The sequence below is a fragment of the Cricetulus griseus genome (genome assembly GCF_003668045.3).
Source record: "Cricetulus griseus strain 17A/GY chromosome 1 unlocalized genomic scaffold, alternate assembly CriGri-PICRH-1.0 chr1_0, whole genome shotgun sequence".
In the NCBI taxonomy this organism is placed as follows: domain Eukaryota; kingdom Metazoa; phylum Chordata; class Mammalia; order Rodentia; family Cricetidae; genus Cricetulus; species Cricetulus griseus.
In genome coordinates, this window is record NW_023276806.1 from 70,152,360 (window position 1) to 70,170,761 (window position 18,402).

The following is an 18,402-nucleotide window of genomic DNA, read 5'->3' on the forward strand; positions in this document are numbered from 1 at the left end:
GTTCATGGCAGCCAGCCTGCACCAGGAGTAAGCCCCTCCCACTGTGTTGACCGTAGCCTACTAAGTTCCAGAGCTGTGAAACAACACATGTTTGTTGTCTAACCTCCTCAGTTCCTGGTACTTTGTTTCAGCAGCTGCAACAAACCAATACAGTGCGTTTCCCCTGCTCAGTATTTACATTCAATTTTAACTACACACCTGCCTAACCTGTCTTGCTTAGCCAGAAGATCCCAAATACCATAGAAATCTGTGTGGTTGGTTTACATCAGTAATCACGCTAAACTTCTGTGACATCATTCCATGAACCCACTCGTGGCTTCTTCAGGTCCTTTTTTTCCCCCATTGTCTTCTATCTACATTGCTGTTCAAGGCAAAATCTACTCCCTCCCCATACGGAGCATCAACTCCTAGTTTTTCTCGCTCGCTCTCTTTGGAGTCTTTCCCTCCATTCCAAACTCACCTCCACTCCCATCCTAGGGTGGACTGGCCTTGTGAAATTATCTTTCTGCCGTGGAAATCTTACTACATCACTTGCCAGCTTGAAATCTCTCAGAGGGTCCTTAGCTTCCAGCCAAATGTCAAGGCCCCGGTTTACAGACAAGAGCAGTGACCTAACTTCCTCGCCATCCCCACACAGCTACGTTAAGGATCAGTTCCCAGCCTCTTTGTTCCAGAAGCCTGCTGAAGCTCCAAAACCCACAGACTTGGTGGGGAGGCAGCGACAGGGGCTTTGGATTCCAGAGTGATTGAAAATCCCCCAACCGGCCCTGCATTTCTTTGACAGTAATTTTGTGGGACTGGGTAATGGCAAGTCTTTCCGGCATAACATGCACTAGTCTGTAGAGCACTGGAGAGTAGCGACTTTTTGCTTTCTCCTAAGCGAAGAAGGGGAGCGGTTTCGGAGAGTGAAAAGCCAGCCCACAGAGACAGCACTTCCTCATCGTTTTCAGCGCTGATTGTACCATTATTGATTCATGTAATGGAAATATAGCAAACGCCGAACCCCCCCCCCCCCCCGTCACGTTCAGCAGTGTTTGCTTTCAATACCGAATGCCCGGTGGTGGAGGCCGGCTGCGTTGGACTCGCTCAGCCTGGCGCAGCTGAAGTCACTTCCCCTGCGGGGACAGAACGTGCTTTAGTGGGGTGGGCGGGGGTAAGGGGGGAGGAGAGGATGAGTTTTCCGCAGTAGACCTGAAAACCCAGCCAGCCGCGGATTGGCGCATCCCGGCTGCGGCCGCCTTAGTCATCCGAGTGGTTCTGGAACTGGGCACCAACTTGCGTGTTTGTCCCCGGCTCTTTGTGCGCGGATCAGCTGTAGCGTGGGCTCTGGCATCTAATCCAGGATTTGCCTCTGCGCGAGGCTTATGGAAAACAGATGTCTCGCAGTTCTGGGACTGAGCACAGAATGGAAGTGACCCAGAGGGGAGCTGCCTGGTACCGACGACACGGAGGGAAGGCCCTGGCGCGGCCCGCGAGGCCAGCTCTGCTCCTCGCATCGGTTCTCTCTGCTGAGCCCGCGGCGTAGACGGCGTCCCGCGAGCGAGCGGTGTGACCTTGAGACGGCGTGGAGCGGGCGCGCGGGCCCGGGGGACTGCGGCCACCTGAGGTAGGGAAGCGAGCAGCAGCCGCGAGGGTCACGGTAAGTGTCCCTGAGGGCGGTGGCGAGAGTGGAGTCAGGCACCCTGGCTTGGGCTGGGGCTTTGCGGTGCTGTCAGCCCGCCAGCACTGTTCCCGACGTCCCGAGGACCCCCTGCCGACCCTGACTTGCAAGGAACGCTTGCAAAGTCATTTGGCCCTGGAGGAGAAAGCTGTTCTGCAATCTTAAAGCTTGGAAAAACAGACTCTCCCCCCCTTTTCTATTTTCATATATATATATATATATATATATATATATATATATATATATATATATATATATATATATATGGAAATAGAAATATATATATTTCTCTTAGAAGGGACTGCTCAGGTAGATTCCCTGCGGATCAGTTCTGCGCTTACCCTCTGGCCAAGCTCATGCTACACTTTTGTTTGTTAAAAGAGGGAGATGTTGCTTTTTGAGGCTTTTTGATAGCTGTGTGTTTGAAAACTAAATGCGGCTGTCAAGAGGTAAAGGGTTGGGGGTGGGGAGGAAGCGTGTCCTGAGAAAGGCCCAGCAGAGCATTCCATGAACCCTAGATCCTTCCCTACCTGTAATCCAGTCAATTCCACGGAGCAACTGACTCATTTTCTGCACCCCTTTACTCTATTTAGGGCACAGACAACATTAGGTTCAAATACTTTTTAGATTTGGGGGGTGTATCTGTTTATTTTGAGGGGCCGGAGATCAAATGAGCTACTGTTCCCAGCTCGCAAAAAAATTTTTAAACACTACATTTCAGAACATCTGGAGTTCTGGAAATCTAAAGATGAGGCTAGACCCTAGGACATACGTGAGGGGTGTTCTCGTGCTCATCTGTGCCCGCCCCCCTCAGTTTGGGGCCCTTTTTTCTTCTAAGAAGGAGCTTAACCTTCACATCTGTATTCTTAGAATATAGCTATAAGCTCAGCACAGCACAACAAGTATTTCCAGATTTCTTTATCAGGGCGGGAGTTGTTGTGCTGTACATGGCCTCTAGTCTCAAATTTCCACTTGATTTCACCCTTGGCAGAGCTAGCACCTGCCATTCCACTCCAAAGAACAAAAGAGCAGGAATGCTTCAGAATGCTTGGCACACCACATCCTTGACCAAAGACATAAAGTATTTTATAGACTTTTTTATGACACACATTACATTTCCATCCTGTTCAAACATAGACTCATATAATGATTAAAGATCAATCATAAAAAGAAAGACTCTGCCTCCCTTCTGCCTTGGGTAAATATGGAGTTTGGTGAGATGGGCAGGGCCTCCTACACTCAGGATCCAGTATAAAAGGTTCAAACTGTAGCTCACTGGCTTCATGTTAGCATTTTCTATTCCCAGCAGCCTCCCTCTTCTTCCCTCCCTCTGTAGAATTTCATTTCACTCACCGCCATGACCTCATTTTGGATCGTGGCATGCACAATGACATAACCTTTCATCATCAACATTTGTTTAGGTGAAGATGTTACTTATCAGTATTTTCTGAGAACATTTACCCAAATCCAGCCTTTATTTTCCTTGAAAATTCTCTCTATAATAATAGTACTGTATCTGTCAAAAAGAAGTGGCATCCATACCTTTAATTTTTCTTGTAGCATCGTGTTACTGTGGGCTTGTATGGATTACTAGTTGGTGAGATTGTAGTTTCTATTTCATACTGAAGTACAGTGGAAGGGATTTCTCATAGGACACTAAATATAAATGAGTTAGAAAGTAGAATCATTAACATATCATGCTCTGACCTTTTCTTTGGTCTATCCTTGGGTTGTATTTCATCCATTGACTCTTCAGGAAGAGGCTGATAGTACCATGCAGATCTGTTTATGTGCTCTTCAAGCTACAGTAATTTACTCCAAATTCTTCATCATGAAAATTTGGCCCATTCAGTGAAGATAACACAACTGGGTAATATTAGCAACTTCCAAGGAAGCTTTGGAAATTAAATCCCAGAGTCCTGGACTCCTGGGAAGATATCATAATATCCTCTTTTCCTCACCACTGCTGAAAACCAGTTTGCTGGTTTATCCAGTTTATCCCATATCTATCTTGGATAATAAAGATGAAAAGGCAGTGTTAGCTTGATCATTTTGCACACTGAAAGTTTATTCTAGCAGGTTCTTTTTTTTTAATGTACCCGCTAATGATGAAGGCTGGGACAGTGATGGTGTCCTTGAGAAAAATCACTCCAGAGTGTCTGCTTGAGTGGCCTGTCTGAGAGAGTTATCATAAAAGCCTTGAGGCAAAGATTGAGGCCTTATCAGACTGTCATCAAAGTCAAAGTTGGCTTCCTCCCTACATCAAAGCTAAGATTCAATCAAGTACAGATGGTACCTTATTGCTGACATACATTCATTATTCAGTGAGGTCTATCATGGTAGCAAGTCCTTACTGAACAAGGACCACCCCCACCCCTTTTGTCTGACCATTACTCCTTAAACAATACAGTAGAACAGTCATTCAAAACTGCATAGGTATTATAAGCAATTTAAGATGACTTAAAGTGGCACGGGTTATATGTAAATAGTGTGTGGTTTTATAGAAGAGACTTACCTATCTGCAAAGGTTAGTGTCCACAGGGGTAAGGATGCCCTTGAACCAACAACTCCTTCAGATGCCAAGGAATTGCTCCATTTCTTATATTCTTATATATCAGACTTTAAGACTGAATGGCTAGTTAGCAAATCATTTAAGAAAAAAAGATCCCCACAAGTTATCTGTGAGTTCAATGCATTATTTTCTCTGGAAAAGATACTAAGTCTCATCATATGGAGAGTGTTTGACCCTAGGGTCAAAAGGATTGACAACTCCAACTTTTGAAATAAATAAAAAATTAAGAGGGATAAATGTGACACCAAGTCAATGTTTACTTTCTGCTTGGCTTTTATGTCATTTGTGGGGTTTGGTAGAAGTTGAACCTCAGAATTAGTGCTTATGTTGGCACATATTAAAATTTTCTTTACAATCATTACTTCCTACATTAAACTATGATTTTTTCCCTATACATCCTACCATTGATTCTCAACTTAAAGATAGAACAGAAATATCCTCTCTCTAGAATTTTCACCCTTTCCATTTTGCCTAACACACCGTATGTGTACATGAAATTTATTTATACATAATGGCTGGCCCTGTGAAATTAGAATGCCCTTGGGTCTGGGTGTAGGTTGTAGGTGGCTTGCTTCCTGGCATGCACAAAGCCCTGAGTTTCATTGCTAGCACTACAAAAAAAAAAAAAATGCCTTTCTTGTGTCCTTGAATCAAACAAAATCAGAGTACCTACCAGCATTGCTATAAAGCTATGGTGGATTAGAAATGTGCAAATGGAAGCTGCTGATGCAAGCTTCCTTCTGCTTAACTGTAACATAGGAATCCACCGGAGACATCCCAGCTTCATGATCCAGCTTCCAGAGCAGTTTGCAGAGGATGCTAAAGACAGTTGGAGCTAGAGTGCTGGGAAGTAATTGGCTTTTTAAATCACTGTCTTCAGTGTGTAAACATCTTCCAGGTTTCAGAATGTCTGCTCTTCTAGGGTGCCCTTTTCATCCCTTTAAATGCACCTCTAAATTTAAGCTAAAGTATCAAGAGAGGCATAAAGTTATTCTTAACTGTTTATCTCCCTTTCAGACCTGAACCAACATTGTGCAATTCTGTGTTTTGTTTTGGTTTGTTTTTCAGAATGGTGACTTTGAGATCCAAAAATATGGCAAGTTTCAGATTTGGGTTTCTGCTGAGCAATCTAATATGAGACCAAGAGTGTTGGAAAAGTTAGAACAAAGTTTTGTTTTGTCTGTGGCTCAGGGCCTCACGCATGCTAATAATGAATTCTACTTTAAGCCCCTACAAGTGTTCTTTTAGATGGTTTTGCACTGTCTGGTAGAAGGAAGGAAAGATGCCTTTCAAAACCCTATTCTAGTCTGCCAGCCAAAGGGATTCATGGAGAAGATATCACATTCCAAGGCCCTGCTTTTTGACCTGGAAGTATAACCATAGTTACACAGGTGTAAGTGTTTATAAAGGAGAATCTAAGCCTGGGAGGTGTTTTCAAACATTGTTGGTGCCTTTTGAGTAGTCACTTGAGAGTTTCCTTCTTCCACCTATTCACATATTTCCTCCAAAGCCTTCCCTCCAGTTGGAAATGGTGATACACTTCTGTGTTGTGTGACACTATTCCTGTGGACACATTAACAAATGTCTACTCACCCCAGATGGGGAATCAACTACAGATCAAAGCTAAGGAACCACCACAGTCCAGTTTGGTGAACTAATGGATTTTATTGGGGTTACTTACAGGAGCAGAGATGACTCAAACACAGTTTCATCCCCAACCCCCAACTCCACCGCCAGCATGGCGACAGATCACCAAAGCTAGAAACCTGGAGTCTACACAGCTTACAGGTAGCTCAAGAGGTTGGAGAGTGTCTCTTTGAGACACAGGTGGTCTGAGCCTCTTCTAGATAGCTAGGCTGCCTTCTCCAGGTGGCTTGGCTAGTCCTTACTTCCTTTGGGCAGCTTGGGTGGTCTCTGTTTCTTCCAGGTGGTGCTGATCTGAGCCTCTTGTAAAGAGCTCTGCTTGTCTGAGAGTCTTCTAGGCAGGTCAGCTAGTCTGTGTCTTTTTCAGGTGGCTTGGCTGATCTAAGCATATCTCTCAGCAATCCGTACTGCTTATATATGCTTAGGGAGGGAAGTGCCTAGCGTATTTGTTCAGTTTCAGGGACTTCCTGAGGCATGAGTTATTTACTTCCTGAGTTTAAAGAGTTTCCTTGGAGGATGATATGTTTGACCTTTCCTTAGAGTATCCTGTGTCTTTACAAACATTCCTCTAAACTGGAGGTTTGTGGGAGGAAATTCCACCACCTCACCCTGTAATCCCACACAGCACATCTCTGGAGAAGCACTGGAGTTTTGAGTCCGGCCTAGAGTTATGTGGTGAGACCCTGTCTCAGAAGAGCATAACAGTGAGTGAGTCTTCCTGGAAGCTGGAGGCCTTTTTAGAGGTTCAGGTGTAAATACTACCTGGGAGAATCTAGAGGTCCCTGGCACTGAGATATGCTTCTTTTGGTGGAATTTTCTTGTATCTTTAAACATGACCAGTGTGTTCTGACATTTGTTGCTTATTCTCAAGACCTTTACTAGGTACAGCCTTCTCCTAGGGGTTACTTCCTCAGATCCTAGCCAGTTTTACAGTGGCTGTATGTGGGGTGGGTGGCTGCAAAATGACCCATAATGGGAGTGTTGCTGGAGGGTAAATGATAGACACTCCTGAGATTTGCAATAATTGAGAAGATGATATCAGGCCTCTGTAATCACGAAAATAGCCTCTCAGACTAAACACAGATGAAACTGTCTCATTCTCTTTGACGACATGCAATTTATTTAAATTAGTGTTGCACATTCCACAATGGTCTGAAAACATGTTATGAAGCCAACAAATTGAATAAGTTTTCTGGGGCTTTGCTTAGGGATGAAAAAGGTTTTAGCCACATTGAACAGGATTTGCATCTTGTTAGCTTCCCCGTGTGCCTTTGGCCACTGAACACAATAGAGAATGCGAGTATCTTTCCAGCCAGACAGTCTGCCTCGGTTATGATTCTGCTGCAAATTAAGGTGGTGAACTAGGAGCCTGGGTGAAGTGAAGGGGAGGGGGCACTCAACTTGCAGGACACTCAAAAGAAGAAAAGGCTGGGGTCAGCCTGATCCCTCTTTCTTACTGTTGGAGACTGGCAGTACAGATCGCCGTGGCTGCAATAGAGGCTTACATGTAATGGATCTCCTTGGTGTTACTATGTGAATTATTTCCCTCTAGAGCTGAGGCACTGACCCATTCTGGTGTGTAGTATATGTCCAGGGCACTTGCTTTCACCCAGTGCACTGAATTCTGCTTCAGGAAAACAAAATAATAACCATGTTAGTCAGTGTGCAATGTAAATGCATACTTTGGGTCCTCCTTTTTAACCAATACTTAAATGGCTAAGGAACAGTCTCCCAAAGAGAGTAGACCAAAGATCACTGACAGGGGACGAAAAAGCTGCAGGATTAGCCACTTGCTACCCATAAACACCCATGTGAATCTTAGATCTTCCATCTGATGCCCTTCCCTTCCACTCCTTGCAAGTTTGGGTCATCCCTACCGCTGCATTTGCAAACTCACATCCTAGCCTTATAGTTAGTAAACCACCCCCCAGACGGTAGGTCCCCCAGCCACTGTGCTCTGTGGAGACCTGTAATGGGTGAGGCAAGCAGTGCTGAATAGCTTTAGGACAGTTTTAGGTGCAGCATGAAGTGAGCACCAGGGAGAAAGACTAAGCACTGCAGGCTAGAAGTTCACACTCGGTTTATACCTCGCTGAAGAGGGTGATAGGGATGCCAGCATTTTGATTGCTGTAGAGAACAAATGGCAAAAACCGGACATCTTTTTCATCTAACTCTTTGCCAATAATGAACCCAGTGATCAAAACCAAATTTAATGAAATCAGGCTTGCAGAGTATGGGCTCCAGATCCCTGCCATTAAAATTCTTCTTTGCAAAGCTGTTTCCCTTTCATGAAAACAATACGTTAGCCATCTGCGTGGCACACACTCTGCAGCACAAATGAGCTGAGCTGATAAATGGCCGCTTTCACTCCAGTCATGTGGCTGGCATCCACTCTAGGTACAATGAAGTGACAGGGAGCCATTTGCCCGAGGGAGGGATGAATGGAGGCCAATGCAATCCTTTTCTGTTTTTCCTTATTCTCTGCTATAAAGTAGCAATTACCCTTGGAGTTTCCTTCATCTCCTGCCCTCTGCCCCCTCCAATTCTCAATGTAGAAGCCTGGAGTACAATGTAATCCATGCCTGAAGCCTAAAACCCACTCTGAGCTGCCAAACCAGGCACCAAAACAACTTAGAAAGATCTGCTAGATGTGGTTCAGGGTTCATCCCTGCACCGAAGAAAACACCCTACCAGCTACACGACCAACTCTGTCTCACTTGTAAATACAGTTTCATTAAATGATAAAATACCAAGTTTCTCAGGTATTTCCTTTATAACTTGTATATTTCTCTTGTAACTTACATAAACTGTTTTACTTAAGCAAAGATTCTGAATTTTCGATAAATGTTGATTACAGGTCAAAGTCATACAAATTCATATCGCCTGCCTGACTGCTTCCTTCCTTCCTTCCTTCCTTCCTTCCTTCCTTCCTTCCTTCCTTCCTTCTTTCTGTTCTGAGACAGGGTCTTGCCATGTGGCCCTGGCTGGCCTGAACCTCTCATGGTGGACCATGTAGGCTTGGAATGCTCAGAGATCCACCTGCTTCCTCTCCTGAGTGCCCACACCTGGCTTTTCCTTCCTTCCTTTCTTTCCTCACTCATTCTTTCTACTGGCATTGAAGCCAGAAGCTCGTCATGCTAATGTGAGCTCTACCACTGAGCTACACGCTAGCTCCTCACATCATGTCTCTTCCTAAAGAGCCTTTAAACACCAGAACAGGAAAAATTTAAAAGTTTGCTTTCAGTGGTTAGAGCAGTTTCTGTTATGGGGAAGACAGATTTATGGGGTTATAAAATTGGGAATTCCATCTGCATAGGAGCTGGTTTGCATTTACAATGTGGAACAAAATATTCTTGGCATGTTTGAGGCTTATCTCAAACAGGATGTTCCATGCTAAACCTCACTCAAGAAGGAACTAAGTAATGTGCTTTTCCTAGATGTCTCCTAAGCCATTTGCTCTTTCTCAAGCCTCCTGAATAAGTGCATTTCCTAGAGTGACTGTAACTCCTCTCTGAAGAACCAGTTAGCTTTAACCTTCCTTACACAGACATTCTGTTAGTACTTGTTGATGGCTGGTCTGAAGGGCCAAGAAGGTACAAAAGACCCCCACTCCTTCTGCCTGTACCCCTTGAGACCACCCAGGGCTCAGCCTGTGACTTTACACATAATGACTGCTGAAGTAGTTATCGTTCAAAGCCGCAATTTCAGAATTGTCACTTCTTAGTTCATTCACAGTCTTTGGCCAGGGTGTAAAATTTTCAGAACAAATACTGAAGGAGATCCTGGAACAAAGGGGACTTCCTCCTGGATCCCAGATTAAGTGCAAACTACATCCAAACATCTGTTTTCACAGAGACCCTTTATTAAGTGGGGAGGAAAAGTTAAAAGAGGTTGCTTTCTGACTCAGGCAGAAAACAGCAGCAAATGCCCTTGCAGATGTCATTCTTAAGAGGAGAAGGGCTAGTTAGAATGGGCTAGGATGTGGTGGTGAAGGAGATTGGTGACAAGGGAGAAGGGGAAGGGGACAAGAGAAAGGGGAAAGGGTATTTGTCCCAGAGGGATAAAGGACTTCCTCTGGGTAGAGAGGAGACAGACAGATGTGGCACAGGCAAATGGCAGTTTATAAGGGTAAATGAGGAAACCTCATGTTAGGATGAGGTGTTTAATTTTAATTGGGCATGTTAATTAGGTGAATCAATGGGACTTTTGATTGCTGGACCTTGGTAGTCAGCCTCAGGAGGAGGAAGTGGCCAAATAAGGAAAGAGACCTTGGTGGCTAGCTTTAGGGATGTAATCAAATGGTTTTTAGCAAGGCAGAGGGAGGGCAAGACCTGCCAGAGCTGTGCTCAAGCTGGCCAGAGTCCCTTCAAATACCAAAAGTGATACAGGAGAAAAAAGTTCAGCTGGGAGGAATTGGAGGTCAAATCCATAGTGAGTTTGGGGCTACCCTGAGCTAAGGGAGCACTTCCTCAAAATATCACCTCTCCACCAAAATGTGCATTTATTCACTTTAAAACAGAAACAGTTAACTTAAAATTAAAGTTATATGGAGGTTTTCATAAAGAAGTTTGTTGTCTGAGGCTGTAAACACCAAACATATGGACTGTGTGGTTTGTCTCATTTGAAACAGGCAGTGAGGCCAACATTTCTTCCTTGATCTGCAGTGCTCACGGGACAAACTATATTGAGACTCTTGGTGAATTTCCATTCTGTTTTCTCAGCATGATTAGCACCCTGTGGTTAGCTTTCAGTCTTAAAACCATTAGAATTCAATTAAGAAAGAAACAAAACCCACAAACAAGCAAACATTGAACTCTTGGCTTAGGATAATAATACATGACCTAGTGTGTGCATATACATATGTATGTACCCGAGTTGTTTATGGAGACTGTGGGTAATTTCTCCCTGGAGCCTGGGACACTGAAACTGCCAGCAAGAATGAACTGAAGTCCGATGCCTCTTTCTTATTCACAAAGGTCATCCGGTTGACCCACCAGGATGTACTTGGCCATTTTCTTCACTCTACCTACCATTCTTTATTAATCATGACATTTATTGGCCCCGGTGGCATGAATCTAGAAGAACCTGCTTCCTCAGTTCAAGCTCATAATTCCTTCAGTGTGGTGGTTAACTAGCTGGACTCCCTTGGCACTGAAATGGTAACAATGATTTACTCTCAGAGTTGAGAAAGAGATACCTTTAACAAGTCCCCTTCAGGGCTGGGGTGGAGCTCAGAGGAAGAATGCTGGCTTACCTGTGTGTGCCAGACCCTGGCTTCTATCCATAGCTTTGCAAGTAAAGAACAACACACACACACACACACACACACACACACACACACACACACACACACACAAATCATTCTCTGTGGCATTTTTGTGATGTAACATGTGAGAAGGAAAGCTCCATGAATTTGAGTGACAAAAGGAACATCAGTACTTCCAACTAAGACATCCTTCTCACTAGACCTGATTGATGCTCAGTAATTCCTGATAGAATGATATGTGGTTAAATAATACAAGGAACCAGGATGGTAACTTAGTGGTAGAGCACTTGCTTAATATGCCCTCGATCCTGGTTTCCATCTGTAGTGATAATAATAATAATAGAATCTTGGAAGACATTAAATGACAGTGTCTTTGAGTTTCTATTGCTTTGACAAAACACTGTGACCAAAAAGCAACTTGGGGAGGAAAGGGTATATTTAAGCTTACACTTTCATATCATCATTTATCATTGAAGGAGGCCAGGACAAGAACTCAAACAGGGCTGGAACCTGGAGGCAGGAGCTGATGCAGAGGCCATGGAGGTTCCCTCCTTTCATATAACTCTAGCTTGTGTCAAGTTGACATAAGACCAGCCAGCACAGAGAGGATAACTTACAGTGAGAACATATCTAAGAAGGCATTCCACAGAGTGCTTTCCGGTGATGATGGAGAAGAGAAGTGGAGAGAGCTTACTAGGCTGTTAAGAACATCCCAAGAGGGAATCAGCAAATAGGCACGTGTGAGGATGGCCTGTCAAAGTCTGTGTGGAGAGATCGTGGGAATGAAGATAGCTTCAAATCAAAGAGGCTCTTTATCATGATATTGATGGTCAGGCACAAAGAATGCATGGGAAGTGCAGACTTTGTCTGAGAGCTATGGCAGAAACTGGTCTATACTGCTCACCTAGATGTATGTAGGCATAGGCATTCCTTGGCTTCTAGATGGCATTCTCCCTATCTTTATATCTTCTCTCTGTATGTATGTATACCCTATCTTTATATCTTCTCTCTGTATGTATGTGTTCCCCTTTTCATAAGAACACTAGTCAGATTAGCGCCCACCCTGATGCCATCATTTAAACTTGGCAACCTCTGCAAAGACCTACACAGTGTTTCTGCCTTGTGATGGCTTCATTTACAACTTGCGGCTTTACCATGTTATGAAAATGATACATAGCCAGTAGACATTGTACTTTGAATTCAGAATTTTGAAATTTTATTTTTATTTTATGTGTATGAGTATTTGCCTGCACTTACACCTGTATACTATATATGTATGGAGTGCCAGAGAATGCCAGATGATGGAGTCTGATCCCCTGGAACTAGAGTTAAAAATGGTTGTTTGCCACCATGCGGGACTAAAACTGAGTCCGCTGGAAGAACAGCCAGTGCTCTTAACTTCTCAACCATCTCTTCAGCCCTGAATTATTCTTTTTCTTTTTTCTTTTTTCTTTTTTTTTTTTTTAACATTTTCTGAGGTAGCAAATAAGCAGTTTGATCGTCTTGAATGACACTGGACTGTCTTCAAGCCATAGCACCCCAGTCTACCTCCATCAGCTCATGAGCACAACAGGAAAGAACTAACGCTCTAGTAGGTGGTGCTATGTGTAGCCTAGATTTCTAGATGAGTTATTCAACACTTTCTTATTAATTCAGGTTTGCCCAGCTCTAGCTAAGTTGTTCATTAAGAAGAGCTATTAAGGCCAGGCATGGTGGCACATGCCTTTAATCCCAGCACTCGGGAGGCAGAGGCAGGAGGATCTCAGTGAGTTTGAGGACAGCCATGGCTACACAGAGAAGCCCTGTCTTGAGAGAGAGAAAAAAAGAGGTATTAATGCATTATCTGTTTATGACATTTTTGACTTCAGGAGGGTTTATGAGGATATAACCCAATGTGACTCAGAGAGCACCATATCTCTGAGTTCCTGCAGGAACACAGCAAGAGGGGAACCGAGTCACAGACTCTGACAGTGTTGAACAAAGGAGGAGTGAGTTTCTGAAGGCAGAAAGTTCTGCAAAGGTAGACGGGACACAGAATGGTGAATGTAGCAGAGGGAGGAGAGATCTGTTGGCTGGTGAGGAGAGTAGAGGAGGAGAAATGAGTAGAAGAATTCAAATGCCTTGAACAGTGGCAGGGATGGTGTGTTTTGGGTATGACACAGCACCCCCACATCTGCTGCTTCCTCTGAGGACTGGGAAGCCAATGTCTCTGTTTTCACCATTTGTGGCTGAGAAAGATTCAGGGAGCGGTCACCCACCAGGGTTTATGGCAGCCAGAGGCAGAAGGGTGAGACCCAGCACCACATGTGTTAGACCTGAGGCAGTGACATATGGAGATGGCTACTGGGCCAGCTGTCCTCCCTTCGGACATGGATTTGGAGTTTATACTCAGAGCAGCAGTCTTATAATCCCCAGAGTAGGTGGGCTCTCTGAGAGTGGGAATGTAGAAGCTGAGTCTGGGGACTGCTATTTTAGAGCTTTCCGGACTTGGGTGATTGCCAAGAACCAGCCCATGAAGCGTTTACAGAAGTCAGTTTACAGGGAGCAGTGGAGCTCTGCCGAGAAAGTTTTTATGCCCAGATGGGAAGGAGAGCACCGTCTGAGTGCTGGGGAAGACTGATTTGTTTCCACAGTGAGGACAGTGGGGAAAGGAAGAAAGGTGGTGACCACAGGATGGCAGCGGGATTAAGAAAAGGGACAGGAGTCTTTTCCTTGAAAGCTGTGAGTCTTCCTATCCAGGGGATTTAATGGATTGACTCATTGTATCAGAGGTTGACCCAAAATGACTTGGGTGGGCCAGAGAACTTAGGAAACCAGTAGACTCTGAGTGCAAGTCAGAGCTAGAGGGACCGATGAAGCATCCTCAGGCTGAAGGCCTGGGGGTCCCGTGTGGAGCTGAGAGCATGAGTCTGTGTTCAGAGGTTGAGGCTTATGGCAGAGATGGAGCAAACTGCCGGCATACGCTCAGGAAGAACTGATAATGCAAAGCGTGTGTGCCTCCTTCCTGCACATTTTCTTCATGGAGCCCCAGCCTAGAGAAGGCTTCAGCCTGCTTGGGTCTACTCCCCACAATTAGTTCACTCACAGACACAACCAGCAGTGGGCTTTGTTAGTTTCCTTGGAGCCTGCCCATCCAGCCAAGTCGACAGCCAACATTAACCATCAGAGACCATGGTGGTGATAAGGTGGCAGGTGGACCACTCGGAGTGAGTCATTTGGTGACAAGGAGCATGCTGCTTCTTTCTGTGAAACAGAAGGAAAAAAGGGAACGTTTGCAGCCAGGGTCCATAATGTATTTTGGGATTGATTCCCACAGTTCTGTCAGCAGAGCCATTTTCTACTGAACAAGATGTTACTGTCCTATTCCATAGCTTCTGCTTCAGAGGTAATAATTCTATTGCAGTTGCTGTCTGCAGGAATTATGTTAAAGAGAGTGCAAGCACAGGGCCACTTTGGGCTGTGTGCCCAAATCCTACTGCCATATAGCACTTTGACAACTTTAGAGCAAATAACTTCCAAATTCTCCAAAGCTATGTGTATCTGCCTCCCTTCCTGTACAATAGAGGGGGAGAACCTGTCAGCAGAAAGTTTAATCCCCACAAAGACTTGTGACAGCCACCAAAGACTTGGTGTTTAAGAACTAGCTTTCACAGACGAAGCTCCCAGGTGTGGTTTGGCAGAAGAGATCGGTGCTCAGCAGGTTATAGTGAAGACTGAAAACCAACAGAAGCCAAGTTTTCTCTTTGGAGTCTATGATGTCAGTTACACTTCCCCTCATCTTTGCAAAGCTGCCGCCAGCACCCAGACACAGAGGTGGGAGGCAGAAGGGCGTGAGACAGCCCTTCTCAAGCTGCTGCTTTCATGAGTGGGTTGTAGATCAAGTTCGTGAGCTGCAGCCAGTCTGTTTTAGAAATGGGATATGTGCCAGGCGTGGAGGCACATGCTTATAGCTCCAGCACTCTGGAGGCTGAGGCGGGAGGATCATATGAGCCAAGCCAGCTTCTGACACACAGCAAGATCTTATCATTAAAGATTAAAAATGAAATAGTAGAAGGTGTAGGGCTGAGTATGATCTCATACAATCTTCATTTTGGTGAGATATATGTCTATATTGTACCCAACATAAAATACTGGATTACAGTCGTTAAAGGGGAGGGAACTGAGTCATAGAAGTGCAGGGAGACTTTACAGTCCTAGGTGGGTTACTGAATGGCATACAGTCTATACTATAAACATTATTTATTCAGCTATTGGAAGGATTAAACATGGAAGGCGCTGTGTCCTTTGTGATTAATAGTGCTTATTATAATGGTTTCTTCTGCCTAGCTTTCTTTTCTGCCTCTAATCCTTGCTTACTACCCAGGCCTTTCTCCTGAGGTTAAAACGTGAACTCAACAGCTGCTGACATTTCTATGTTGTCCATAAGCATTGGAAGTGCAATATGCCTGTCTTAGTCAGTTTTCTGTTTCTAGAAACCAACTACCATGAAATGGACAATTTATAAGAATAAATGTTCACTCAGTGGTTCTAGAAGCTGGAAAGTTTGGGGCCAAGGGGCTGCATCTGGAGAGGGGCTTTAGGCAGATGTGGACACTGAAGTGTCCTGTGGTGGCAAAGGACATCACTTGGTGACTGAGGCACAGAAAAGAAACAAAAGCAAACTAGGTTCATTAGCAGATCCACCTTCAAGGTAATGCATTAATATGTGGACCAGTGATTCTACCCTGATGGCTCATTCACCATGTCCACAATCCTATCTGGTCTACCTCTTTAATACCTCACAATAAAGATTGAATTTCAACAAGAGTATCCATGGGTATATTCAAAACAAGTAATGTCCAAACAAACTCAAATCAATTGTCACTTTCTCTCTCTAGTTGTCACCTACCTGTCTTACCCCAAACACCCAGACCCTTCCATCACCTGTCACCCAGGCAACCTGAACAGCTTCCTGTTGTTGATTCTTTAGGAGCAGGACACTAAGCCTGGTCACCATTCCCACTCATTGGGTTACTGAGACTTTCTTGCCTGGTTGCTCTCCCTAGGACATCTGACCCTTTCATCCTCCACTATTTCTGATTCTTTAGAGTGCCCATGGCTTTCAAGTTAAAGTACACAGCCTTCTCCTGCCCGGCCTTGGACTCCATACTCTAGTATTCCCCATCTGCTCTGGTCAGCCACCCCATAGCACACATGCTGGTGGCCTGGTTCTAGAATATTTCTTCGTTGTGTTAGCTGGGTAATGCCTGTCTTTTAGGGATCTGTACAAATTGGTTTTTGAATAAGAAATACTTAGGTTTGAAGTCCCTAAAAAGTGTTTAGTGCTTTGTGACTCTGAAGGAGAAAGATTTGTAAAGAGAAAACAGCAATGCCTTTTGTCATATCTAAATAAGTTACTGTGTATAACAAACACTATCTGGACTGGGGAAGGGGCTTAGTTAGTAGATTACTTGGCTAGCATGTACAAAGCCCTAGGTTCCATTCCCAGTCCACCTAAACCAGGGGTGGAGATACATGCCTGTTATCCCAGTGTTTGGGAGGTAGAAGCAGGTAGACCAGACGTGCTGATTCGTCCTTGACTGCCTAGCAAGCTGAAGCCCAGCCTGAGATACATAAGACTCTGCCTCAAACAAATGAACAAACAAATTAATTAATAGAACATTGTCTGGGCTGGAGGGTATAAATCAGGACACAGCTCATGTCTAGAATACATAAGGCACCAAATTTATTATCCAGTACTGCAAACAAACAAATATGTAAGCAAAATCAGTCAGTGCCTGGAACACACCACACACTTGCTAAATGGCTGTGATCAGTTTTTAGCGTGCAATGATAGTTTCCCTCATCCTGCACCAGAGCTGCTGTGCATGTGAGCTGTTCTCTCTGACCAGCATACATTTCCTAGTCTTCTTTCTTTGGCCAATCCCTGCTCATCCCTCAAGACTCAATCCAAGTGTCTCTTGTCTTGGACCCTCCAAGACGACCCCGAGTTCACCTTCATCTGAGCTCTTACCCACAGGAATTATGATGCTCTTTTCCCCTCTGGACTCTGTGTCTCTTGATGGCTCCATATGCAGCTCACCACTGTAACAAATGCTCCCCCAAGTGTGCAGGTACCTGACACCCAGAATGCACCAAAAAATGAGTGTCTTGGTCTCTTTTCAATTGATGTAAGAAAATGCTACAAACTGGTGAATTCAAAGTAAAGAAATGTATATTCTATAGTTAGGAAAGCTGGGAAGTTCAAGGTCAGTGGACCCAGACTGCTGAGCACATTCTTGCTGGTGGAGACTCTGCTGAGTTCCAGGACAGTGCAAGGTGTCACATGCAAAGAAGAAGCATGGAAGCTCACATTATAACAAAGCAAGCCACTCCTGAGATAACCTATTAGCCCCTTAATTCATTAGCCCAGGAAGGATCAGTCACCACTTCAGAGCCACCTGGACTCATCTTACCTCACAATGGGAATTAAATTTCAACATGAGTGTTGGTGGAGACATTCAAACAATAGTGATGATGCATGAAAGAGCTGACTGGTGTAATAACTTCCTGATTGGTGTCCATGCCTGACTCCTTCAGGAAATTTATCCCATTGATTGCTGGACATTTATTGTCCCAGCCTTTTGTTCCTCTTGTCCCCATTGTGCACCTAGTATTATGGAAGAGTAGGCTGTTCCTCTGACAGTGCCCCCTACTTCATTCCCTGGTGCCTAGCCCTGCTGGGTCTTCCTGTTCAGAAACACCCGGCACCTTTAACTGTTAACTTTTCACTGACTGGTTTCTGTCTGTCTCACAACCCTTTGAAGGCCTCTAATGTGGCTACATGACAGTTCCAGACCTCTCTCACAACCACTGTGTAACTAACAAAGCAGGTACTTTTAGTTTTCCATTGCAACCTGTGCCTGCCATCTGTCTTACACAAGAGTTCCTTTTGTCCAGCAATGTCTTCATGTGTTTGTTCTCATTGGCAAGTTCTTCGAGTCCAAGGATTGTGTCTTCAGCATCGATGCAAACCCCAAATTCCTGGGACATCAGTTGTTGGCCATTTCTCATAGTGCTGGAGGAGCGAACTGACAACCAGCCCAACCTGGATCTCTCATTTCTGTTTACTGGTTTAACTTGGGAGACTAGCATATGAGAGTTTCACTCCTCCTTTGACTCTTCAAGACATCTCACTTAACTTTTCAGTGGTGCTGTGTTATAGACAGCCGTGCTAAGACCTTTGGTAAACAGTCTTGATTAGCTGATTAATTGGTTTCT

General features: G+C 44.5%; 1 protein-coding gene across 1 annotated transcript in view; it reads left to right on the forward strand.

Annotated features, from left to right (window-relative positions):
- The first annotated feature begins 1,173 nt into the window (after positions 1-1,173).
- Positions 1,174-18,402, forward strand: part of Trim2 (tripartite motif containing 2) — a 97,778-nt gene continuing 80,549 nt past the window's right edge. The window contains exon 1 of the mRNA XM_027392959.2: positions 1,174-1,639. The gene's annotated coding sequence lies outside the window, so the exon portion shown is untranslated. The remainder of the gene's footprint in view (positions 1,640-18,402) is intronic.